Here is a 27,108-nt window from a genome sequence, read left to right as displayed (position 1 = left end):
ATCAATCAATCTGCAGTATTTATTGAATGTTTACTTCTGCAGAGCACTGTCCTAAGTACTTGGGCAAGTACAATACATTGGAATTTGTAGAAATAATCCTTGCCTTCAAGGAGTTTACCATCTAGTGGGGGAGAAAAACATTAAAATCAATTACAGATAGGGGAAGCCGCACAGTAAAAGGATAATGTACATAGGTGCTGTGGGACTGTGAGTGGGGCGAGTGCTTAGGAAGGTTTGACCCAACAGCATTTGTGATACAGAAGTGAAGGGCATGTGGAAAACTGTCTTGAAATTTGAAAGCTTGTTTTATTTGAAAGTAGAAGCAATAACAATTCATTTATCACTGCTCCACAACTTGCTCCTCTTTCTCTTCCTTCTAGTTATCTCTCAAAGGGAAGCCTCCTACCTGTTCTCTGAATCTACCACCTGTACCTTTCCCTCTGAACCCATTCCCTCTCATAATTTATAAACACTAGCTTTCACCCTCCCTCTCTGCTAACATCAACCTCTCACTCTGATAGGTCCCTGCCCCTTTGCCTTTGACATTGTCAACCACCCTTTTCTCCTCAACACTTTATCCAACCTTGGCTTCATGGGACTCCGTCCTCTCCTGGTTCTTCTCTTATATCTCTGGGTGTTCATTCTCGGTCATCTTCACGGGCTCCTCCTCCCCCTCCCTTCCACTAACTCTAGGGGTTCCTCAAGGGTCAGTTCTTGGCCCCCTTCTTTTCTCCCTCTATTCGCACTCCCTTGGTGAGCTCATTCACTCCCATGGCTTCAACTATCATCTTTATGCAGATGACACCTCCCCTTTTCTCTCCCCCTCCCTCCAGGCTTGTATCTCCTCCTGCCTTCAGGACATCTCCATCCGGATGTCTGTCTGCCACGTAAAACTCAACATGTCCAAGACTGTGCTCCTCATCTTCCCTCCAAAACCCTGTCCTCTCCCTGACTTCCCTGTCACTGTGGGCAGCACTACCATTCTTCCCATCTCACAGGCCCACAACCTTGATGTCATCCTTGACTCTGCTCTCTCATTCACCCCACACATCCACTCCGTAACCAAAACCTACCAGTCTCACCTTCACAACATCACCAAGATCTGCCCATTCCTCTCCACCCAAACTGCTACCTTGCTGGTACAAGCTCTCATAATATCACGACTGGATTATTGTGTCAGTCTCCTCTCTGATCTCCCATCCTCCTGTTGCTCCCTGCTCCAATCTATTCTTCATTCCGCTGCCTGGATCATCTTCCTACAGAAACACTCTGGGCATGTCACTCGCCTCCTCAAAAACCTCCAGTGGTTGCCTATCAACCATCGCATAAAACAAAAACTCCTCACTCTTGGCTTCAAAGCTCTTCATCACCTGGCCCCCTCCTACCTTACCACCCTTCTCTCCTTCTACAGCGCACCCCTTAATATCTGCTTCTCTGCTGCTAACCTCCTCACGGTCCCTCGTTTGTACCTGTCCCGTCGTCGACCCCTGGCCCATGTCCTCCCGCTGTCCTGGAATGCCCTCCCTTCTCACATCGCCAAACTAACTCTCTTCCCCTCCTCAAAGCCCTACTGAGAGGTCACCTCCTCCAGGAGGCCTTCCCAGACCGAGCACTCCTTTTCCCTCTGCTCCCTCCCTCTGTTCTTCCCCCTTCCCCTCCCCATAGCACTTGTGCATATTTGTATATATTATTTATTACTCTATTTATTTTGATAATAATGTGCATATATCTGTGATTCTATTTATCTTGATGGTATTGATGCCTGACTACTTGTTTTATTTTGTTTTCTGTCTCCCACGTTTAGACTGTGAGCCCGTTGTTGGGCAGGGATTGTCTCTATCTGTTGCTGAATTGTACATTCCAAGCACTTAGACAGTAATCTGCACATAGTAAGCGCTCAATAAATGCAATTGAATGAATGAATTAATCTCAATCAATCAATTATATTTACTGATCATTGCCTGTGTGCAGAGAACTGTGGTCTTTCCTATTATAAAGATGCCTCTTATGGATCCCATAGCTAGTGCCTCATCTCCCTATGATCTTAGTGGTCATAATGGTATTTCTTGAGCACCCCCAACTTAGTTCAATTCCCAGTACCAAGTGCTTGGGAAGTTCAAAACAAGATATACATTCCCTGCCAAGACAGAACTTAAATTCTTAAGGGCATATGGACAAAAAACTTATTATGAACAAAGAAGTCAAGATAAACAATTGAAAGTATAATTGAATAACTGTACATAAGTGGTGAGGATGGGTATAAATAAATTCTTAAGTGTTAGAGATGGGTGATGTGATTATTTGACAAGGTGATGTGATTATTTGACAAGGTGCTGGGATTAATCAGCTTGTTAGAAAATGCACAATTTTAGAAAGCCTCTGAACGTGGAGTGAGCTGTGATATTTCCGATGTGGAAAGGAATGATGTTCTGAGGGAGGGGAACAGAGTGATCCCAGAAGAAAGAGCATGGGCCCAGGAGTAAGAGGATGTGTGTTCTAATTCTGATCTTTCAGTCAACAGTTGTGCGACCTTGGGCAAGTCACTTAACCTCTCGATGACTCAGTTTCCACATCTGTAAAATGACAATTCAATATTACTTAAACTGTGAGCCCCATGTGAGGTAGAGACAATGTCCAACTTGATTATCCTGTACATACCCCAGCACTTAGCACCACCAGCAGTAGCATCAGTGAGCAGATAGAGGTAGGAGAACAAGAGTGAAGTTAAGTTGGCTTGGAAACAATGAAGAGTACTAGTTAAAAAAAAAAACTGAATGAAGAGAAAGTTGGTAGTCAGTCCATCAGCCATATTTGTCTTGTCTTATGCTGTCAAGTCATTTCTGACCCATAGCAACTCCATGGACACATCTCTCCCAGAATGCCCCAAACTCCAACTGCAATTGTTCTGGTAGTGTGTCCATAGAGTTTTTTTGGTAAAAATATGGAAGTAGTTTACCATTGCCTTCTTCCGCCCAGTAAACCTGAATCTCTGTCCTCGACTCTCTCCCATGCCGCTGCTGCCCAACACAGGTGAGTTTTGATTTGTAGCAGATTGTCTTCCTCTCGCTAGCCACTGCCCAAGCTAGGAATGGAATGGGTATGCCTCTGTTTGACTCTCCCTTCTATAGCCGAGACTGATAGGGTACTGGAAACTCTCCAGGTGCTATCCTGAGAGGAAACTCAGCCATATTTATTGAGTACTTATTGTGTGCAGACAACTGTTTTGAGTACTTAGGAAGGGCACAGTATTACAGAGTTAGTAGATATGTTCTCTGCCCACAAGGAGTTTCCTTGAAACAGAGTGTGAGGAGTTTTGGATTGATGCAGAGGAACATGAGACTAGTGGAGACTTTTGAGGAGAGAGATGTTACCTGAGTGATTATTCAGAAGGATGATCTGTGCAGAAGAGTGAAGTAAAGATTGAAGGAGGATGTAGCTAGATGGAGAGAGACCAACAAGGAGGCTTAAACAATAGACTTGTTACAATATGATCAGAACTTGGCATAGTGGATAGAGCATGGGCCTGGGAATCAGAAGGTCATGGGTTCTAATCACAGCTCCTCCACTTGTCTGCTGTATGACCTTGGGCAAGTCAGTTCACTTCTTTGTGCCTCAGTTCACTCATCTGTAAAATGGAGATTGAGACTGTGAGCCCCATATGGGGCAGGAACTGTGTCCAACCCAATTTTGCTTGTATCTACCCCAGCACTTAGTACAGTGCTTGGCACATAGTAAGAGCTTAACGAATACCATAATTGTCATTTTTATTATTATTACTACTATTAATAATAATAAATTGTACAGGGCAGTACCTGTATGGATGAAGAGAAAGGGGCAGATCCAAGAGATGTTATATAGGAAGAACTGACAAGATTTGTCAGTAGACTGTGGAAGTTGAAAGACAGTGAAGCCTGATGATAGCTCCAAGGTTTCAGGCTTCTGGGCTGGGGAAAGTAATGATAGTATCAACTAAACTGGGAATATAGAAAGAGTAGGAGTAGGTATAAAGGGAAATATGAATAATTCTGCTGTAGATGTACTGAGTTTGAAATGGCATGGGAATATCCAAATGGTGATGTCTCAGAGACAAGGGGAGATGCAGAATAACAAGTCAGATGAGAAGTTCGGCTAGAGAGGGAGAGAGAGTTTCTGTTTGAAGAGGAGGATGGGAAATCACTGGAGGTCCGTGAGTGGAGAAATGTGGACTGGATGTTTTTATAGGAAAGTGGTATGGACAGCAGAGTGAAGTAAGGCCTGGAATGGGGAAAGACAGGAGGCAGGGAGGTCACCAAAGAGGCTTATACAGTAATCAAGGCAGGAGAGGATAAGTAATAATTGTGGTATTTGTTATGTGCTTACTAATAATATAATAATTATGATATTTGTTAAGCACTTACTGTGTACCACGCACTGTTCTAAGCACTGGGGTAGATACAAGGTGATCAGGTTGTCCCTTGTGGGGCTCACAGTCAATTCCCATTCTACCGATGAGGTAACTGAGGCACAGAGAAGCTAAGTGACTTACCCAAGATTATGTGGCAGACAAGTGGCATAGGTGGGATTAGAATCCACAGCCTCTGACTCCCAAGCCCGTGCTCTTGCCACTAGGCCATGCTGCTTTTCTGAGTGCTTGGATAAGTGCTTGGATTAATGTGATAGCAGTTTGAATGGAGAGCAAAGGGTGGACTTTAGTGACGTTGTAAAGGTCGTACTGACAGAATTTAGTCATGGATTGAATATGTAGGTTGAATGAGAGAGGATCAAGAATAATGCCAAGATAATGGGCTTGTGAGACAGGAAGGATGCTGGTGCCATCTATAATGCTGGAAAAGTCAAGAGAGGACAGGCTTTGAGTGGGAAGATAAATTTAGACATAAGTTTAAGATGACAGAGGGACAGCCAACTGGAGATGTCTTGAAGGCAGGAGGAAATGTGAGATCAGGGCAGGAGATGTAGATTTGGGAACCATCCTCATAGAGGTTGTGATTGAAGCCATAGGAGTAAAATAGTTTTCCAAGAGAATGAGTTAGGTGGTAGCTGAAGCCATATGAGAGGGTGAGTTCCCCAAGAAAGTGAATGTAGAGTGAGAAGAGTAGCAGATCCGGAACAGATTTGCAGGATTCCCATGGTAAGTGTTTGAGAGACAGAGGATGAGCTGGGAATGAAACTACGAAGCAGTGGTCAAAGAGGGAGGACCAGGTAAGGACTGTCCACAAACTCAAGTCCAGATAGGATTTTGAGGATGAGGGAGAGATCCATGGGGTCAGAAGCAGCTGAGATTTTGAGGAGGATCAAGACAAAGTTCATAGCCTTTTGGTCATGGCTTATATTAGGAAGTTATTGGTCCTATCCAAATTCCTATCCCTACCTCTCAAACAGGCTTAGACTGTTGTTTAGACTGTGAGCCCGTTATTGGGCAGGAATTGTCTCTCTCTGTTGCTGAATTGTACACTCCAAGCACTTAGTACAGTACTCTGCACATAGTAAGCGCTCAATAAATACTACTGAATTAATGAAACAGGCTGTCTATATCTATGGCCTTTATCTCCTTTCCACCCACTCTCTTCTTGACTCACCACAATGAGTTTATTTTCCCCCTTCACTTCAGTTGTAAAGCATTCTCCAAGATGACTGATGACCTAATGAAGAAGTTCAATTTGCCAGATTCTATTCAACTACTCCTTGATCTCAATCAATCGGTGATATTTATTATACCCTTACTGAGGGCAGAGCACTGTACTTAAGCACTTGTGAGAGTTTAGTATAACTGAATTGGCAAACAAGTTCCCTGTTCACAATGGTTTACAGTCTAGAGGGGAGACAGACGTTAATATAAATAATTCAGTAAATTACAGAGATATATATGAGTGCTGTGGGGAGGAGGGAGGGTGAATAAAGGGTGCAAATCGAAGTGCAAGGGTAATGCAGAAGGGAGTGGGAGAAGATGAAATGAGGACTTTGATGGGGAAGGACTTTTGGAGATGAGCTTTTAATAAATGAATAATAAGGCTTTGAAAGTAGGGAGAGTGATCGTCTGTCAGATTTGAAGAGGGAGGGCATTCTGAAAATGCTATATCAGATGTTGGGTTTGCTGAAACAACTAAACCTCCTGTTTTTCGTACCTCTCTAAGCTCTGCTCCTCCATTTAACTGGCTGACTTCTCCTCTAGCTGTAGGTGTCCCATAAAGCTCTGTTCAGAGTCCTCATCCACTCACTTAATTCCAGCTACCATTTCTACATTGATCTCTCCAAGGTTTACCTCACTAGACCGGCTCCCTATGCCTAAATTCAGCAACCACCTCTACATAGATCTCTCCAAGACCTTTCTCACTAGGACCATTTTCTCTTGTTAGTCATTGTTGCATTTTTCTCTTGCCTCCAGAATATCTCCACTTGGATGTCTTGCTGACACCTCAAACTCAAGAAGTCTAAAACAGACCTTATCATCCCTCTAATCCACTCTTCCTCCTAACTCTCCCATCTCAGTTGATAGTACCACCATCTTCCCTGTCCCAGAAGCCAACAGCCTTGGAAGGGTCATGGCAAGGCTTCTTCTTCATTATCTTTGTTCTCACATTGAATCAACCACTAAATTACTCCAGGTCACGCTCCACAATACCTCCCGGGTCCATCCTCTCCACTCCACCCAAAGAGCCATTATACTCTGGTTCAGCCTTACATCGTATCACAATTGGGCTCCTGTTTTAGCCTCCTCACTAGAGAGCTGCTTAGATCATTTTCTTCCTGCTTCTAATTCCTAGCTCACACAGCTTTCCCTCCCTAGTTCCTCCTCATCCCCCTCCCTCTAAATACATCCAAAAATACCATCTCCTCCAGAAAGCCCTCCCTAATTAATTCCCAGCACCTAAATTGCATTATCCCTACAGTCACCCTTAGCCCCTATATACACTTAAAACCATCCTCAGTATTTACATATTTATGTACACTCAGTTTTACCAGAAGACAGATTTTCACGATGCACTTGTGCAGAATTGGCAGGTGATCTTTCAAAAATGTGAGTCTGTCTGGATACAACAGGATGCAGCATCAGAAGAATTAATTGGTCTCCTAAACTTGGTGTTGGGGACACTGAGTACTATAATATGAGATTTCCCTGATGCAAGGTTCTGCAAGAAGTCAACCCCAGTGCTATAGGAGAACTGAGGGAGTCTTAAATAGCATATGCAGTTATTTACTCAGCTCATTAACCCTGATGTGTTCATTCCACTACTTGCCATCTCTTTGTTCTTCCTCCTTCCACTATTTATCAATAATTCTGTCTTCCTGCCTTTCTCATTAGCTTGTAAGCTTCTCGAGAGGTTTTACTTCTAGGGGGCTCTCAATATAGTTCTGTCCACAACAGCCACTCAATAAATACCATTAATTGATTCATTTTTGGTCCAAGAAGAGAGAATGGCATAGTTCTGTTTTTTGTTTTTTTCTGCAGAGACCAAGTTCTTCTTGGCCTCTGAACTACAGAATCTCAGAAACTTCTCTTGGTAGCTGTTTATTGTTTTTATTATCCAAGAGAGATGGTCTATGTTTGTTCCCATGAATCAAGTGAGGGAAGATTTTACATTTTTATGTTTCACATTCATACCACTAATGGTGGGGACATGCACTGGTTTTTAAACTGCCTGCTGTTTGGAATTAGAGACAATGCTTGAGTTTATGCAATCCCAGACCTAAGCTTGTTTAGCTTTACTTCAGAATGAGAGTCGTCGTCGTCTTGTTTTTTCCTTTTTCCTTCAGGAAAGGTCACCTTCCAATGATTAATAGATATATCACCTTCTACTTCAACAGACTTATTTTAAAATGTTTACTTGTGATTTTAGCCTTCCAGTTTGCTTTCAAAGTAATCAATAAGATAAAGAAACTTTAGTAAGATAGAGATGGAATATCAAATATTGGACTCGTCTCTATTTTCTATTTTCTTCAATCTTTAATCCCCATTTTTCTCCATGACACCAGAATGTAAAAAACAGAAACAAAAACCTTAGTCCTGGTGGAATGGGTGGTGCACTGGCTGAAGAGATCAAGGCACAGAGCATCCTCAGCTCTAAAGCAGAATGGCTTCTGAGCTCTGGTGCAAACCAGGATTCCTCAATCAACCAATCATTGGTATTTATTGAGTGCTGACTAAATTGCTGAACCCTGTACAATACAACAGAGTTGGTAGCCTTGTTCCCTGCCCACAAGGGGTTTACAGTCTACAGGGGGAGTCAAATTAAAATGGATTAGGGATAGGAGAAATAGTAGAGTACTAGAATATTTACATAAATATTGTGGGCCTGGGATGAGTAGCAAAGTGCTTAAGGGGTACACAGCCAACTGCATAATCAACACACAGGGAAGGATGGATAGTGAAGATTAAAGTCTTAGGTTGGAAAAGTCTCTTGGAGGAGATTTGATTTTAGGAGGGTTGTGAAGGTGGGGAGAATGGTGGATTCTCAGATAAGGAGGAAGGAGTTGAGGCCTGAGGGAGAAAGTGGGCAAAGGGTCAGTGGTGGAAGAAACAAGATCAAGGTATAGTGAGAAAACTGGTGTTAGAGGGCGATGCATGGGGCTAGGTCGTAGTAGGAAATCAGTGAGGTAAGATGGGTGGTGGCGGGGGAAGACGAGCTAACTGAATGCTTTAAACCCAATGGTAAGGAGCTTCTGTTTGATATGATGATGCATAGGTAGCCAGTGGAGGTTTTTCAGGAGGGGGGAGATGGTGGACTAAACAGTTTTTCAGAAAAATGATTCCAGATGCTCTTAGTACTTCACCTTGTCCCAGAGCTGAACTGCCTCCCACAAAGTGTCTCGGACTTGGGCTGAATGGCTCTCCTGAGGCAGACAGCTGTAATTTCAAGGCTCCAAGGATTTTACATTAGATTGTAAGCTCCTTGAGGGTGGGGAATGTTGCCTATTGTGTACACTCCCAAATGCCTATTACAATACTTTGCACTCAGTAGATAATGATAATTATAATAATGATCCGTCGATCATTGGTATTTATTAAGTGCTTAATGTGTGCAGAGCACTGTACTAAGCACTTGGGGGAGAGTACAGTACAAAAGAGTTGGTAGACCTGCCCACAATGAGCTTACAATCTAGAGGGTTTTCATTAAGTGCTTCCTATGTGTCAAACACTGGTGTAGATAGAAAATAATCAGATTGGAAGCAGTCTTTGTTCCACACAGGGCTCACAATAATTTTAAAAGGAGAACTGGGATTGTATCATCATTTTACAGATGAGGAAACTGAGGCAGAAAGTTTTTAAATGGCTTGCCCAAGAACACAGAGCAGGCAAGTAGCAGAGGCAGGACTAAAACCTGGATCTCTACTTCCCAGGTGGGTTGATCTTTCCATTAGACCATCTTGCCTCTCTATATAGGTACTCAATAAGTTCCACAGATGGTTTAGCACCTTTCCAGAGTGCATGCTGGCTTGGAAATACAGCCCCAAAGTTATGTTCTGTCTCAAGAGTGTACCCTTCCCCAATCTAGTCACAAAATAGAAGATGACTTTCAAATGGAATTTTTTGATTGAGAAGCCTTTTTAATATAACTCATTTTTTCCTAGTAGTTTTATTTTATTTTATAAGAATCTTCTGCCAAACTGAAGGTACCTTTGGATGAACAGTGAGGCTGTTAAATCATTTTCTTCTTCACTCACGTATACCTTTAGAAAACACTCTTTGACATTTTTTAGCTAATGGTCTTGGTGTGAGATGTGAACAATCTTTAATGTCATCTACCCTGCCAATTTCCTATTTAAGTTTCTGCAATAGAGTTTATGAATAGCGAAATAATACAATTTTTGGCACAGGGGTAAGCTTTCTAAACATAAGATGATTATGTTTTCTTTAAGAGAAACGGTAAATATTTATTAACGATAACAATGATAGTTATGGTATTCGTTAAGCACTCACTGTATGTCAAGCACTGTACTAATCGCTGGGGTAGATACAAGATAATCAGGTCCCACCTGATGCTCACTGTCTGAGTAAGAGGGAGAAGAGGTTCTGAATCTCCATTTTTCAGATGAGGGAACTGAGGAACAGAGAAGTGAAGAGGCCATGGCTGGCCTCTCTATTTGAACAACATCTTATGGTGATCTTGTCTAACTCTCATTCCATGGAGTTCATTTACATGGGTGACGTCCTTAGAAATCGCAGCAAAAAGACAAGAGTACACATTTGGATAGGATACTTTTGGTTTAGAAAGCACAACCCATCTTGGAATCTATTTTTGATGACCCAGGTTCCAGCAGGAATAGGTGAATAGATCATGAACCTGGGAGTTAGAAGGACCTGGGTTTTTATCCTGACTCTTCTGCTTGTTTGCTTTGTGACCTTGGGCAAATCAGTTTACTTCTCTGTGCTTCAGTTATCTGTAAAATGGGTTTGTTTGGTTTTTTTAAAATGGTATTTGTTAAATGCTTACTATGTGCCAGGCATTGTACTAAGTACCAGGGTAGATACAAAATAATCAGATTGGACATAGTCCATGTCCCATGTGGGGTTCACAGTCTTATTCTAACTTTACAGATGAGGGTAACTGAGGTATAGAGAAGTTAAGAGATTTGCCTAACATCACACAGCAGACAAGTGGTGAAATTGGGGCTAGAACATGGGTCCTCTGACTCCCAGGCCCGTGATCTTTCCTCTAGGAAAGAGCCCTCCGCTTAATACTGTGAGCCCCATGTAGGACATGGATTGTGTCCAACCTAATTAGCTTGTTTCTACCTCAGCGCTTAGTACAGTGACTGGCACATAGTAAGCACTTAATAAATGCCAGAAAAAAAATCCAAGGATAACTCAGCTTTAGTTCAAGTAGGGTCAATGAATCAATGGTATTTATCGACTGCTTAATGTGCTCAGGGCACTTTGCTAAGCGCTTGGAAGAGTACAATTCAATAGAGTTAGTAGATACATACCCTACCCACAAGGAACTTCAGCAGGCCACAGATTGCAGTGTGGGTTTTTGGAGTGCCTTTAGAACAACAGCCTAATGTGGGAAGGAAAGGAATCAACTAAGGCAAATTTTCTCCACAGTTCCATTCTTATTGAAAGAAAATAATTTTACAAGGTTCTAAAGGTGAGAACCACAAAAATGAATGCTCAGTAAATCCCCAGAGCAACTAGTAGAAAGGAATTAAATCTGGGGAAGTACGTTTCAATACAAACTGCTATCCTTTTGTATGACGATAAATCAAAGAACTGGTCAACTAAGTCTGCCTGAGGGAGGCATATATTTCTAAAATAATTTTCCACTGTAAAATGTAGTTTTTTCACTGAACTCTGGCAAAAATCTAACCTTTGACTTCAACAGAGTATTTGAAGAATCATTTCTGATATACCATAGTATTATTTTTGGAGCCTGATTCCCCCAAAGTCCTAGCTAGGAGCTCACACACAGTACGAGCCATGGTGTCAGCACGTCCTCGTGCCTGACAAGTAATGTTTCAAACATTTTTAGGCTTGACATCCCTGCTCTTTGCTGTTTTCCCAGAAGCCCTCAGGCAACCTCCTGTGTCTGGGCAAGCTGGCAGAGAGACAAAGGAATGGCACAGAGCGGACAGCAGCATCCATCAACAGGGCGAGCTTCTGCACACTTGAAAAAAGGGCACTGTCTATCCAACCTCAACCTATTTGTTTTGAGATTTTACCCCTTGTAGCAAAAAAGTAAGAAGTTGAAGAAGCAACTCTCTCTTTTCATTTGGTTGAAAATATAGCTGTTGGTTTGGAACATCAATAATCTCATGCATTTCGTAAATCGTTTCTCACATGAATATTTGATTTGGTCCTTGAGGCAAATATATTTCAGAGTATCATGTAGAAGCAACATGGCATAGTGGATAGAGCACAGGCCCGGGAGTCAGAAGGTCATGGGTTCTAATCCCAACTCTGCCACATGGCTGCTGTGTAATCTTGGGCAAGTTGCTTTACTTCTCTGGGCCTCAGTTACCTCATCTCTAAAACAGGGATTAAAACTGTGAGCCCCATGTGGGACAGAGACTGTGCCCAAACCAATTTGCTTGTATCCACCCCAATACTTAGTACAGTGTTTGGCACATAGGAAGTGCTTAAAAAAATACTACTATTATTATTATGTAACTTCTTGGTCTGAACAGTATCCAGTTACATAATGATAATAATAACAATGTTAATAATACTTGTTAAATGTCTACTAAGCACTGTACTAAGCCCTGGGGTAGATCCAAGATAATCAGGTCAGGAACAGTCCACTTGGGGCTTCCAGTCTGATGAGGAGAGGTGTGAGGGACTAAAGGTATTAAATCTCCATTTCAAAGATGAGGAAACCAAGGCATAGAGAATTTAGATAATTTGCCCAAGATTAGCCAGGAAATGGTGGAGTTGGCATTAGAACCCAGATAGGAGTAGTAATACTTATTAAGTTCTCCCTCTGTGCAGGGAATGGAATTTAGCACTGGGTAAAATATACAGATGGGAATTAGTAAACAGGTTCTAAGACTCCTGGGCCTGTGCTCTATTAGGTCTCCCTGTTTTTCTTTGTGCTAGCTATGAAGAGAGTGAAGTAGACAGCTGCCTGAAGGGGTACTGAAGGTAGCAGAGGCATGAGACAGATCTCCTCGGTTATCATCAGCTTCCCACCACCTCTGTCACTGGCAGATCCCCAGACTGAGAGTACTTTGAGTCCCAGAAAGGCCGAGGTCATCCTAGCCCATCCACCCCCTCCTTTTTTCCACCTCCCCTATCATGCTCAGAGGATGACACATAGTGCTGCCTCCCAGTTCTTCATTTCAGCCAGCAAGATTAGCACACTGGAACCAAGGGAAGACCCTGGGGTTGAGGAGGGAGAGCCTTATTGTAGCTGTAGGGAATTATTCCCCTCAGTGTGGCATTTAGCTTTTTATAAGCTGGAGACAGATCGAAATAGACACTCTGCAATATCTGTCAATAAAACAGTTTGCCTGTTAGCTGCTTTCCCTTGATCTAGACTGTAAGCTCATTGTGGGCAGGGAATTTGTCTACTAACTTTGTTATATTGGACTCTCCCAAGCACAGTATAGTGCTCTGCACACAGTAGACACTCAATAAATGTGATTGATTGGTTGATTGACTTTCCCTACATGTAACTGCATTTTTTTTTAGCTCTCATTCGATAGTGTCTCTCTGTTAGCTCTCATTTTGAGGTTCTCCTTATTAGTCCTATATGTTTTAGGAAGGCATCTCCTGCCTTTCTGTACTTTAACATGTAACCATTAAACAGGAGATGAAGATTTTGCTGGAATTCTATAGATCTGGAACTTTGAACCTGTAACAGGCTTTAAACCTAAAAAAATTACAGAGAGATTTACTATTAAAGGGAATTTGGATAAGAGCTCTTTAAATTCTCAAAAATTTATTCTAGCATTTCAGATGGATGAGATAATAGATTAGTACAGCGCTCTGCACACGGTAAGCACTCAATATATACGATTTAATGAGTGAATGAATTCCTGGATATGACTGAGATCCTTAAGAATGTCAGAGAGAGTACATTGAATGCGTACTTGTTGGAAGATACATGATTTGGGGCATTAAAAATAATTAATTTAATCAATAGTACATTTAACATGTCCAAAGGATAAACTTTATAAATTTAGCTACACCAAATACATTCACAGGGAACCAGAAAATAAATCTTTTACTCCATGTTCTCCAAGTGCCTCTGCTTTCCCTTCCATTATTCATTCCTACTGCCTGCATATGTCACTCAGCTTTGACTTTTTGATGAATTAAGGTTTGCACTCATTTGCCTTCCCTGCAGAAATATTGTTAGAAGTTGTAATTTTCTAGGGGGTTTTCTGGTAATTATAAATTTTCCACCACTTTGAACATGTCACACAAACACATAATATGTTCTGGATGAAACTTTGCCTTTATCTAGGCATTTGAAAATGTGTTTTTAAATTGGTATTTTCTGTTATGTTAAAAAGCACCAACAACATGCTTGGCATTGGGAAAATGTGCAGAAAACATGAATATGGAACTTGGAGCTTGCAGCAAAATAGTTTTGGGTAATATTATGATTGCCTGTTCCAGTGTGAGCCATGAGTGTTAACATCCAAGGGGAACCTATCCCCCCGAGTAGAATAATGTTTCATTAAGCAAGTCAAAGAATAAATATTCTGGATGGGAAAAAAAAATCAATTTGCAATTATCCTTGGAAAGAACTGTTCAAGTAAACTGTCCTATAGCACATCTACTTGTACACTGGGTGGGGAACAGCATGCTCAAGTAGAAATTCTCAAGACAGACAGTATTCAGAGAGGCTCTTCAGCAGCCTGTTTTGTTTGGCAGTAAATTGTACAGAATTATTTCTATTCTGTTTACCTTGACCTGATCTTGAAATTCTGATTTCTAATACCAGGCCTTTTTCGCCCAGAAGATTCACCATTTTAGTAACTTGATTTAACACTTTTATTTTGGATATGCACTGTGCATTAATTAGTCCTCACATTAGCTACTGCCTACAAACCACCAGTGTCATATGTCTCACCTCCATGATGATGATGATGATGTGTTATAGTGGTGGAAAGAGAGAGCCAGAGGAGCACCATGGATCTGCCCAAGTGGATGACAGGGGCAGGATTGTGTCGGAAAAGCTTTTTTTAAGCCCACAAAGTTAACACTTTATGGGTCTTTTTAAATTGTTGTCTGGGCAGGTTTCTATTTTTATTGAGAGGTTTGGTCGGGATCAAAAGTTCACAGTCACAGACCAGGCCCTGAATCCTGGCAGAACAATCTGAGCAGGCTACAATCACAGATGGTTTTCTATACAATCCCTGACATGACTCAGATTCCTCCCGTCTGTCTCTTTTGAAAACTATTTGTTCATAAGGGTGGGTGAGACTTTTTGGTTTCATGTGTGTTGTTGCCTTTACCTAGTTGTGTTGGCTTTGACTGGGTGGCTAGAGGGAACACAAAATGCTCGGTGTGATATTTTAGTTTCTAATCGTGATGACTTCCAGTACGTCTGCCCGGTAACTTGAAAATTCCAAGACAATTGGGTTATAGTCTGTAACTCTCTTGCTCAGGATTTTTGAGAATCTGTAGATGTTCGCTTTGCTTTCACAACCATTTTTTCTCTTCCTTTCCCTGGGGCTATTGAGTGTGTTTTTGTGTGTGTGTGTGTATATATATATATACATCTTATTTATTTTTGAAATGAGACATGTTTTTGTTTATGAATGCACATCGGGATGTGGAAGACAGATGCAATTCTGTGAAAGTAAATATTAAAAAAGAAAACTAGTGAAAAAATAAAACTGATCCCTTGCCGGGTCCAGGGGTTGGAACTTAACTAGTTTTATTGGGGGGTCCAAAAATAGTTGTTCTTTTACATTTATTCCTGGCTCCGAAATGGTCAATTAATGTAACTTTGCCCTCTTCCAGTTCGGGGACAGATAATGCTTTGCACAGAGTAAGTGCTAAATAAATACCATTGCGTGATATAAGAGTTCTGTTTTCTTCAAGCTAAACATATCAGTCAATCAGGCAATCGTACCTATTGAGTGCTTACTGCACACAGAGCACTGTACTAAGCGCTTGGTAAAGTACAAAAGAGTTGGTAGTCATGTTCCCTGCCCACAATGAGCTTTCAGTCTAGAGGGAGAGACAGACATTAATATAAATGAGTAATTTATAATATTATAATTTGTAGATAATAATGATGGTATTTGTTAAGCTCTTACTAGGTGCCAGGCACTGTACTAAGCGCAGGGTGAATAACAAATGCCCCAAAGGTCACAGATCTAAGCCCATAGATGATGCATAGTTCAGTCATAGTCACATAGTTCAGTCTTTAGATTTTTCTTCTTGGAGCCTTCCAATGCTCAGGAAGGTGAATTAATCTTTCCATGTGAGCACTACTAATCCCTTGCTGACCTGAAAGAGTTAATGTATGACAGACCCCATCAGCAAATTGGATTGATTCATCGACTACATTACTGACCCTACTCTCATTTCCCCAGGGGTTTCTAGCTTTAATTTGGCTTCCAAAAAATTGGTGGCTCCTCCAGCACCTCCTCCTTCAGTGAAAATCTGGAATGGCAGGTGAAAGAGCCAATAAATGTAGAAAGGACGCAAAGCTTCTTCAGTCAAAAAAATCAAATCAAAGCATATACCTTCCCTCCCCCCTCCCTAACTCATGCCAAACATAGAATTGACAGAAAGTTGGATCTAAGGGTAATCATGTGATGCACTAGTCACCTCTGAGAGAAAATGGGCATTTTTGAGGCAAGTAAACCTCTTAGTTGTTAGTTGAGGGACAATATCTCTACTTCAATCTGCTCTCTGGGTCATTTTTATAAAAAAATATTTCAGTCCATAGCTATTCATAAAAAACCTCCAATGTTTGTCCATTTACCTCTGCATCAAAGAGAAACTCCTTACCAATGAATTTAAGGCACTCAAACAGCTCTCTCCCTACTATCATTTAATTTTATTCATTGAATTGTATTTATTGAATGCATACTGTGTGCAAAGCACTATACAATAAACAGACACAATCAATACTATTTCTTGAGCACTTATTGTTTGTAGAGCACTGTACTAAGCGCTTAGGGAGAGTAAAATACAACTGAGTTGGTACACACATTCTCGGCTCATAACTAGTTTACAGTGTACTAACTTATCTAACTAACTAACTAAAACCCAAACCCACCATTTGGCTTCTCTAGCACTCTCTGTACCTTGTATCTCAATCTTTCCTTTCCTGCCATTAACCCCTTGCCCACGTTCTTCCTCTGGCCAGAAACTCTCTTTCCCTTTAATTTACAACAGACCACCACTCTCCCCGCCTTCAGAGCCCAATTAAAATCAGATCTTCCCCAGGAGACTTTCTCTAAGACCTCATTTCCCCTTCCCTCTGTCCCCTTTGCATAGCCTATGATCTCACCCTTAAACCCTTGATATTCACCCTATCCTCAGCCCTATAGCATTTATATACATGTCCTTACAATCTGCCATTTACCCTCTCTGTAATTTATTTTAATGTTTATCTCCACCTTTACCTTAAATTCCTTGTTGGCAGGGAACCTGTCTACCAACTCGTATTGTACTTTCCCAAGTGTTTACTGCAGTGCTCTGAATACAGTAAGTATTCAGTATATACCACTGATGATTAATTGAGATGTAGGAGGGATTAGGATCGAGTAATAAAGTGCTAAATGCTTAGTACCGTGTTTTGCACACAGTAAGCCTTCAATAAAAACTACTGAATGAATGAAGGAAGTAGGAGCATTGGATTTGGCAAGGAGGAGACCACTGTTGACTTGAGGGGACCATTCCTGTGGAGTGAAGTGGGAGGAAGCCAGATTACAGGGCATCAAAGAGAGAATTGGAGGAGGGTTCATTTTGGAAGGAGTGGGTGTATACATCTCGCTCAAGAAGGAGTGGTGAGATAGAAATGAAGTGATAACTGGAGGGTGCCATGGGGTCAAAGGAAGGTGTTTTCATTAGGAGATCCATGCGTCTGTTTGAAAGCAGTGGGCAAGGAGCCATTGGAAAGTGAGCAGTGAAAAGTTGCAGTTAGAGAGGAAAGAATGGTGATGGTAAGAGTTTTTATAAGGTGCAAAGGGGTTGATTGTGAGAGGAGGCAGGTGATCTACTCTTGAAATACTACTGGGAAGGATGGGAGAGTCAACGAGGAGATAGAAGGAAGGGACTGGAGAGGACCAGGGGATATTTTAGGGAGATCACACCTCTGTGTTGACTATGCACTTGGCTGTGTACCCCTTAAGCACATTAATGCTTGCCCAGCCCCACAGTGCTTTTGCAAATCTATAATGTATTTTTAAAAAACTTCTCTGAGTACAATGGGAGCAAAAGCTTGTAACCCAGGGACCTTATTGATGCTTTGCACACAGGAAGTGCTTAATAAGTCCCATATATTGTTTAATTGTTCTCCAATGGTGGCCAACTGCCCTCAAATATCACTGCTGATGTTCTCCACCCCTAGGTTGGCTGGGATGTCATACACCTTCCCTTTCCCTCTCAGCACAAAGTTCTATTTTTATTTCAGCATGGGCTAATACATAGGCAAGCATTTCACCTGATATAGGACACCAAAAGTCCTCCTATCCACTTACCCATACTAGCCAGGCAAGGTATCGTGGGATTCCGAGCCTAGTACATGAAATGATTTACAGAAGACAAAAATGAAACACTGCATATTTACTTTATCATCTTATTAAAATGGAACTGGCACTGAGAACAGATGTGGTATTTCTCCAGACTTCTGCTGCTCATTGGGTAAATGTGCACAGTGGGAGTAAAGAAAAAGTATGGGATGGAAAATAGATCTGACAGAGACCTGATGGGAAGAAAAAAGGCCTTTTTTTGGAGGCCACTGCCCTTGTGCCATCTCCCCTTTTTTCCCTGATGACCTATTGTCTCATTCCAACTCTTATTCCTTTTTTTTTTAAACACATATTTCACTTTGAATCTACTCTTTCTGTAGTTCTTCCCTTAGAAGGACATATTACAAATTGTTGCCCTTGAAGCTGGTAGCAAACATCGAGCCACAAAGCACGAATTAACCAAGGATAATTTCGTTTTTAAGCAAACTTGCAATAGTCTGAGAAAATGCTTAGGCCTGCCAACATTTTAGTCAGCCCACACAATTAGCATGTGTCCCATGATGCCATAGTGTCCCCCACAAACACAGTTTTTCCTGACAAACTCTGACACACCTTCCCACCCACCCAAATTTACATTCACACACAACCCACCCCTTCCTCAGTTCCCAAGCAAATCAAAATGAACCAGGTGGTTTTCAATTTTGTGCAACCCTGGGAACAAATTCTAATTTAGCTTAGATCCATCTCTTTGCCCCTATGCTCATCGGTGAGTGTTAGCTTGAAGAATAGGTGAAAGTGCCGATTGACTAATTTAAGACTATTCTCTGGATCCAATCCCAACAAAACGAGTGATAGCCAAAAATTGTTACTAAGAAGGATGAAAAAAGCTTGAACTAAACACCTGCATGATAAACTGATGCAAGGCCCCTCTCTAGTTAGGGTTCAGTTCATGTATTACACAGTGTCCTGGTTTAAAGTACATAAGTTCTTACTGGCTAATTCTCTCTTCTGTTTTGTGCCAACTTTGGTTTCTGATACCTTGCAATGTTTTACTGTTAGGGCACAATTCGAAACATGTGTTTGCAGTCAGTAATATTCATTCATTCATTCAGTAGTATTTATTGAGCGCTTACTATGTGCAGAGTACTGTACTAAGCGCTTGGAATGTACAGATCTGCAACAGATAGAGACAGTCCCTACCCAACGACGGGCTTACAGTCTAATCAGGGGAGATAGACAGACAAAAATAATAGCAATAAATAGAATCAAGGGGATGTACATCTCATTAAAACAATAGCAATAAATAGAATCAAGGTGATGTACATCTCATTAACAAAATAAATAAGATAATAAAACATATATACAAACGAACGGATGAGCACAGTGCTGAGGGGAGGGGAATGGAAGGGGGGGGAAGGGGGCTTAGCTGAGGGGAGGTGAAGGGGTACAGGGGGAGCAGAGGGAAAAGGGGAAGCTCAGTCTGGGAAGGCCTCTTGGAGGAGGTGAGCTCTAAGTAGGGCTTTGAAGGGGGAAGAGAATTAGTTTGGCAGAGGTGAGGAGGGAGGGTATTCCAGGACAGCGGGAGGATGTGGCCCAGGGGTCGACGGCGGAATAGGCGAGAATGGGGGACGGCGAGGAGGTGGGCAGCAGAGGAGCGGAGCGTGCGGGGTGGGCAGAAGAAAGAAGGGAGGAGAGGTAGGAGGGGTCAAGGTACCCCCACTATATTATAAGCTCTTTGAAGGCAGGGATCATACCTCCCAAGTGCTTAGTAGAGTTCTGTTTATATAGTAACACTTGATAAATACCATCAATGGATTGATATACAAAAGCAGCAGCCAGGGCTGGCCTCAGACAGTAATTTGGAGGTGCAGCAGTTGAAAATTTGAAAGCCTCCAGACTCTCTTCACCTTTATGTTTCCGGAATAAGGGAGTTCTTGGGTCCCACGACAATATTCTAAGGGAGATTCCCCTAGGATGTCACTGCATTTTATGCTACACCTGGCAGGGCACATGTAATGTTGTGTTTGAGTGTCTACAGCACGAGTAGGAGATTTAAACCCTTGAGAAGGAGTGGCAACTTATTTCCCATGTCAGAGCAGTTTGAAGCTGGTCCTGGCAAGAGCCTTCTAAATGCTTCTTCCTCCTTTATCCACACCCTCATTTGGATCCCAATTGAATCCTCAAAACATCCTCAAACAGTCCCGAGAAACAGCTCCAGGAAGCTTGGGACTGCAGTTCTGACATGAACTCCAACATTATTACAGGGTGATCCTCAACACTGCTTTTGTTTGGTTTTTCAACACCTCCTTTCCTGTTCCAACTGCTTATCTGACTCCTTTTCTCTTCGAATATAACCTCTCAATTTGTCTGGGTAACATTTCCATGGCTGAAGATATTTTTGATAGTGAAATCTATTGTTTATGAGTGACAGTCAGCACTGGCCCCACTATCATCATCTTCATAAATGGTGCGTTGGAAAGCAGGAGGGTGAATTTCACCTGCAACCTTCATGGTGGGGACTGGAATGGTGGCCAGTGACATGGCTGGATTTTCTAGTCTTGCTCTTGTTGAATATATTGTAAATTCAGGAGGCAGATCCTTCCACAAGTATTCACTGACTTACATTCCCAAGCAATTGTCAACCGAGCCCATGATAATCATCATAAAAATTCTGTAGGACATCACAGTAACCTAGATAATGCTTTTATTCTCTCACCTGTTGTATCATTGGAAATTGGTGGCTACTTGTCTTTGCCATTAGGTTGTAAGCTCCTCAATGGCCTATATCACCTTTATTTCAGTCTATTGAATGTTCTCAAGAGCCTAATAATAATAACTGAGGTTATAAGTGTTATGATGGGCCAAATATTGTAGTAAGCACTGAGGAAGGCACAAGATAATCAGGTTGGGTGCAGTATGTGACCCACTTGGGTTCACGCTCTTAGAGAGTGAGGGAACAAGTTTTGAATCCCAATTCACAGATGTAGGAGCCTAGTTTAGGGCTGTTTACACAGTAGACAAAATTAATACTGCTGCTGGTGACATGTTCTTGATCTTGTTTGAAGATCAAAGGAAGTGAATTTGTAGCCAGTATATTTTGGTAGAAAATGTATTCTGTCACATAGCACTGCACCAATTGAGCAATTGAAATTAGTACTGTTGGCATTGAAAGATTCAGCTTCCCTCATACAAATGACTGGAGTCCCTTGTTGAACTGAGCTGCCTTTCATCTGTACAAATATTGGAGCAAGGTTGACTGCAGGCCACTGAGGGGATGAGCAGCAACATTGAAGAGTGAAGCAGAATAGTGAATGTGTAACCATCCATTTCTACCATTCTAGGAAACTTTTATTTACTAAGATCCCTGAACCTCCACTCCTGATCCTGCTTGTCTGATGTTCAGGGGGCCCCAACTGCATTCCCCAAAGTCACCAAACATTTATGTCAGGCCAAACTCAGGAGCAGCTGACTCTTAGAATGAATCAGTGCAGCAAGTGGGTCAATGACAAAACGTCAAAACTCTTCGCAAATTCTCAAAGAAAACTATTCTAATGCTGTTACAGTCTTGACATATTTTCAATATCCTTGCTGCAGCCCATGAAAATCACCATAACCTATATCTCAAGGGTTTATTGTTTGCATTTTTGCCTCATTTCTTTCTTTAAGAGCCACTTGCAACATTGGAAATCATTTTTGGCAGCGTGAAACCTTCCATGTACCTAAATGTTTGTAGGCTAAGAACCTTAAAATTGCTAATACTTAAGGTTCCTCTAATGAAATGAACAGGATTACTTAGGGAAGGGCTAAACAGCTGCCTTCAGTTAGGGAAATTAAGACCCAGAGCAGTTAAACTCCAGATCCCAGAGTTAGTCTGCTGCAATCAAGAATGGACTCCATCTACTTATGTCAACCCAGAAATAATTCAGGCTTTGTTAGTATTCTGTAGACTAGCATGCAAAATGCTATTAAGGCTTTGCCCTTTATCTTCCCCTGGGACACATTATCTCCTTCCTCTATGCTGAATTTCATTTGTACCCATTTTTAGGGAAAGTCAGACGTAATGAAGTTCTCTCAGTCGACCCAGCTTAACTGTCTTAATCATTTTGGCAGTTTTCCCTACCCATCTCCCTCTTCCTTGATGTGCTCAAACCAGTTGGCACATTTACCACCTCTGTCTGACTAATTTTCTTTTCCTATGGTATATTTGTTGTGGTGATTCAGTGCCTGATTTATTTCATTGTCTCTCACTGATAATTTAACCCTCAAATGCACATTCTTTTCAGAGACACAACTTACTTTATGGAAATAGTGTTTGGCCTTTATATCAACAGTGTTTTTTAACTGCTGAAAAAAAAAAACTTATAGTCTGGAAACTGAATTTTAAGCAGTGATTAAATATTAAATAATAAAATATTAAAAATAATGCAACTATATATTTATTGAGGGTCATCAGATGTTAGATAATAGAAAATTAGATGGAATCCTTGTTCAGAGGGGTGGTTCACGATCTAAATGGGAATACTGTTACCCTAGATTTTTAAAGATTGATGACGTTTCTGGTTTTTGTAAAACATTTTGGCCACATTGAGAGATTTGAGAGAGAAAAACATGATTCCGTTGTAAAACTATAGTTGAGATTCTGAAAAATATGAATAATTCATAATGACATCAGGATTTGAACTTCCCACCACTGAAATGCATCACACACTTCACTCATTACACCTTCAATGTCAGTTTTGCCACCAGATGGAGCTCACATTGTTTCTTAGTGCACTGTCAACATTTCAAGGTTGAGGGAATAGCAACCTGAAGGCTACATACTGCTTCTTACATGATCTACAGTTAAGCAGAATGTTATACCATCCAGACTCTGTGTCATGCTAATCTCGAGAAATTTTTCTCAAGGATATAATAATAATAATAATGTTGATATTTGTTAAGTGCTTACTATGTGCAGAGCAGTGTTCTAAGCACTGGGGTAGATACAGGGTAATCAGGTTGTCCCACATGAGGCTCACAGTCTTAATCCCCATTTTACAGATGAGGTAACTGAGGCACAGTGAAGTTAAGTGACTTGCCCACAGTCACATAGCTGACAAGTGGCAGAGCTGGGATTCGAACCCATGACCTCTGACTCCCAAGCCTGTGCTCTTTCCACTGAGCCACGTTACTAGTTTGATAAATATTTTTGTAAATCAGCATTCTGTTCATCTTCAGTAATCTTTACTATCTATCAATCTTCTATTAAACCAAGGAGATCCCAGTCCTAACCCCAGTTCTGCCATCTGCCTACTGTGAGACTTTGGGCAAGTCACTTAGTTTCTATGGGCCTCAGTTTCCTCATTTGCAAAATGGAGGCTTCAAGTGTGAGCCCCAGGTAGGGCAGGGACTGTGTCTGGTCTGATTGTATTGTATCTACTCCAGTTCTTGGCACAGAGCTTGACATATAGAAAGGGACTAACAAATGCCACTATGATTAATGATAATGATATTTAATTAACACTTAATAGTATTATTAAATTTCCACATCGAATGTAGGGTAGAGTTGAAAACTCACAACTAAGGATTTCTTTTTTACACCTTTACCATTTGTCTCCCTTGTTTTCCAATTCTTTTGCCCCAGTTTTCAGTCTTTTTTTTTTAACTCCATCTCATCAGAGTTACATTGTCTTTAGATACCTCTTCCTATTTTCTCTTCAAAGATCCTTTGAGAATTTCTGTTCTCATCTGTCTATGAAGTGCCCAAAGAACTTAAGACATGATGTCTCAAACAGTTCTTGCACCCTGCATCAAAGATATTTATTCTCTGAAGTAGAATTCTCAGGAATTTGCTGTCCGTAACTTGTACCAAGTTTGTTTCTCTTGAGATAACATTTTGTGTCTGAAGCATAACAGCAATGGCAGGAAACAAGTTTAAGTGCAAATCTTCAGTAAATAGTAAACAAGAACGATTTTGCAATTTTGACATCTTCCTCATCACAGTAAATTATGGTTTGTTGCTTGGCGTCTATAATTCTTTTTGTACTCATTAAAAATATTCTGCCAAATAATTTAAGATTTAAAATAGTTATAATCAAATTAATAATGGAAATGGATATACAGTTTTGAATTCTAGCATAATTACCAAATACCTCTGCTGCAGGTCCTTTGGATGCATGGCACTTTACTTAGCAGTGACAGGTCTGTCAAAAGATCTGTTACAAAACAACAACAGAAATACAGTTTCCTAGCATTTGGTATTGTCATGGCAACACTCCAGATCTCCCATCAGTGTCTGCTTTGCACTGAGTCGTGATGTAAGAGATGCTGGGGAAAAAAGTACTGTTCTCTACCATTAATTTGAAGTATTATTATACAGTTGCATGGCATGCAATTGTATCATTATGTGCAACTGAATTTTCCCATAAATTTCTGCTTATCCATGTGGACATACAGAGCAAACCTGATGCTCAGTGTTCACCTAATGCCAGAGGTCTCTGAACCAAGTAATATGCAACTATGAGTACTGGGGAAGAATAACCCATCTGGTTCCACCCAATATTTAATTTACCCAGAGATTTTGTCTAGATTTTTATTTTTATCTAGGCATACAGGTACAGTTCTTGGGTGCGTTACAATTTCTAAATCCCAGCAACCCCACCTTGAATTATGTGGACAAGTGATGGCATTTCCATTGGACGGTCAGAATCAGGGATCTTAACTGACCAGAACAAGATCCGAGTTGCCTCTCCTTCTGTTTTGGGTGGGAATTAAGACTCTTACATAGATCTGTACTAAAGATGTTGTATATTGGATGAGGTGGCCAAAGCATTCATTGGGTGCATGGTTGATCTGCCCTTGCAAAAGCATATGGATGGTATGGAGCGAACCGTTACCATTAAAAGCCAATACAGCACATGTTCCATTAATGGCATAGTCCCCCAGCCTAAACCTCAAAGCCTCCTTGAGTAAATGGCCCAGGACATTGTCATCCAAGCACTGAAGGGACCGCAACACTGTTTAGCAGCACCCTGGGTGCCTCATCACCTCTATTCCCAACCCAGCAGGAAAAGCTGCCCTAAAATTCTTCCTTTATTTCAACCCAAGCTTACCACGCAACTACAATTTCACTTAGACTGGATACTTCTTGAAGGTAGGGATCTTATATTTCTTATGCACGTTCCTCAAAGCCCTAGTATAATGCTCTACATTTCTGTCAACGAGACCATTGCTACTGGTGTGAGAGCCGACAGAAAGCTACCCAACATAGCAAGAGGAAAAACAGAAATCCCCAGACACTGTGAGCGGCAACTGCATCAGCTCTCAGATCATTCATTCAATTCATTCAATCAATAGTATTTATTGAGCGCTTACTATGTGCAGAGCACTGTACTAAGCGCTTGGGATGAACAAGTCGGCAACAGATCAGTACAGGACAATCATTATGTGTGCCAGAGGAAAGAAATAGTAGTTTCAGCAACATCCCCATAAATTGATAAAATGCTGCCTTCATTAGCATTGTCTCCAAATATAAAGATTAGAAATGGGCCAGGACATGCACAGAGAACTACCACAGAAGACATGATTCTCACCCCAAATCTGGCCACTGCAGAAATGATATATCCATGGCAAACAGGAATGATTAGTAGAGTGCTTTGCACAGAGTAAGTGCTCAATAAATACAATTGAATGAATAAAACAGGAAGCAGCATGGCCTAGTGGAATTAGCAAGGGGCCAGGAGCCAGAGAACCGGGGTTCTAATCTCGGCTTTGCCACTTGTTTGCTGTGTAACCTTGGTCAAATCACTAAGTTCTCTGGGGCTCAGTTTCCTTTTGGAGATTGAATCTCACTCCCTTTTGCTTATACTGAGAGCCCCATGAGAGACAGAGATTTTGTCTGATCTGATTATCTTGCATCTACCCCAATCCTCAGTACAGTTCTTGGCAAATGTTAAGAGCTTAATGATTATTATTATTATATGAAAACTTTTCCTCATCACCTCCCACCTCCTAACTTTGAAAAAAATGGAAAGAATAATGTCAGACCTTCCAACTGACCAAAGCAAGATTGCAGGGTAGGATATAAGCTACTCTTAGCCAAGCTTGTGAAGGGTGTTCAAATGAATATTCATAAACCTCCTTGCCTATATAATACAAGATGGGGTTCAAAGACTCCTATTGAATGTCTCTCCAGGCTGCAGAAATGCTGTTCCATGGAAGGAGATAGCTGACAAAGACTTCCATTCTCTACAAGATTGGAAATCTTCTATAATGGGGACAAACAATACTTATCAGGCCTCAGTGAGCAAAATTATAAAGCAAGAAAGCCAATTTTTTCTGCCTCCTAATTAGCCTATTCCTTTTATCCCACTGACTCAATGTTACCGTAGTCTAGTGGTATGATCAATCAATCAATGGTATTTGAGCACTTATTGTGTGCAGAGCACTGTACTAAGCACTTGGGTGAGTACAGTACAACAGAGTTGGTAACATGCTCCTTGCCCACATAGAGCTTACTGTCTGGAGGGGAGGACCTTATAGTCTATCGGAGATTTTGAAACTCAAAATAGTGGATTGTGTTATCACTGACTGCATGGGGCAGCAGAAAGATCTGAGAGGTGAATCCCTTTGTGTATGCCAAGTAAACCACACTCCTGGCTCTGTCTAAAATGCATAAAAATTTAATTGAGCTTCATAAAAAAATGCTTTAACTTTTCTGGAAGTTGGCACTGGTTCCTTCTTGGATGGTAGAACTATTTGACATTTTGCCTGGTGTTTAGTCTTTATATAATTTTCTTGCTCTAATTCCAGTTTCTCCTCCATTGCTCTTCTTGTTGTCCAAGGAATTGGAGCAGCTTTCTTTTTCTTTTTTCCTATTTTTTTTTAATGATATTTGTTAAGTGCTTACTATATGTCATGCACTGTTCTAAGTGATGGATAGATACAAATCAATCAATAGATAGAATACAAATAGATACAATTAGGTTGGACACCTCATTAGAGAAGCAACATGGTCTAGTGGATAGAGGTCGG

The 27,108-nt window shown here is 41.2% G+C and overlaps 1 protein-coding gene and 1 non-coding gene across 4 annotated transcripts in view; one reads left to right on the top strand and one right to left on the bottom strand.

Annotated features, from left to right (window-relative positions):
* The window catches only part of GRM1 (glutamate metabotropic receptor 1), a 317,395-nt gene that overhangs the window by 81,872 nt on the left and 208,415 nt on the right, over nt 1-27,108 (top strand). The window lies entirely within an intron of this gene.
* Nucleotides 3,041-3,178, bottom strand: LOC114809936. The gene has a single exon (XR_003757707.1). It is a non-coding gene; the product is annotated as a small nucleolar RNA SNORA7 (small nucleolar RNA).

The sequence above is a fragment of the Ornithorhynchus anatinus genome, chromosome 2, assembly GCF_004115215.2.
Source record: "Ornithorhynchus anatinus isolate Pmale09 chromosome 2, mOrnAna1.pri.v4, whole genome shotgun sequence".
Taxonomy (NCBI): Eukaryota; Metazoa; Chordata; class Mammalia; order Monotremata; family Ornithorhynchidae; genus Ornithorhynchus; species Ornithorhynchus anatinus.
This window is presented reverse-complemented; position numbering and strand designations above follow the sequence as displayed.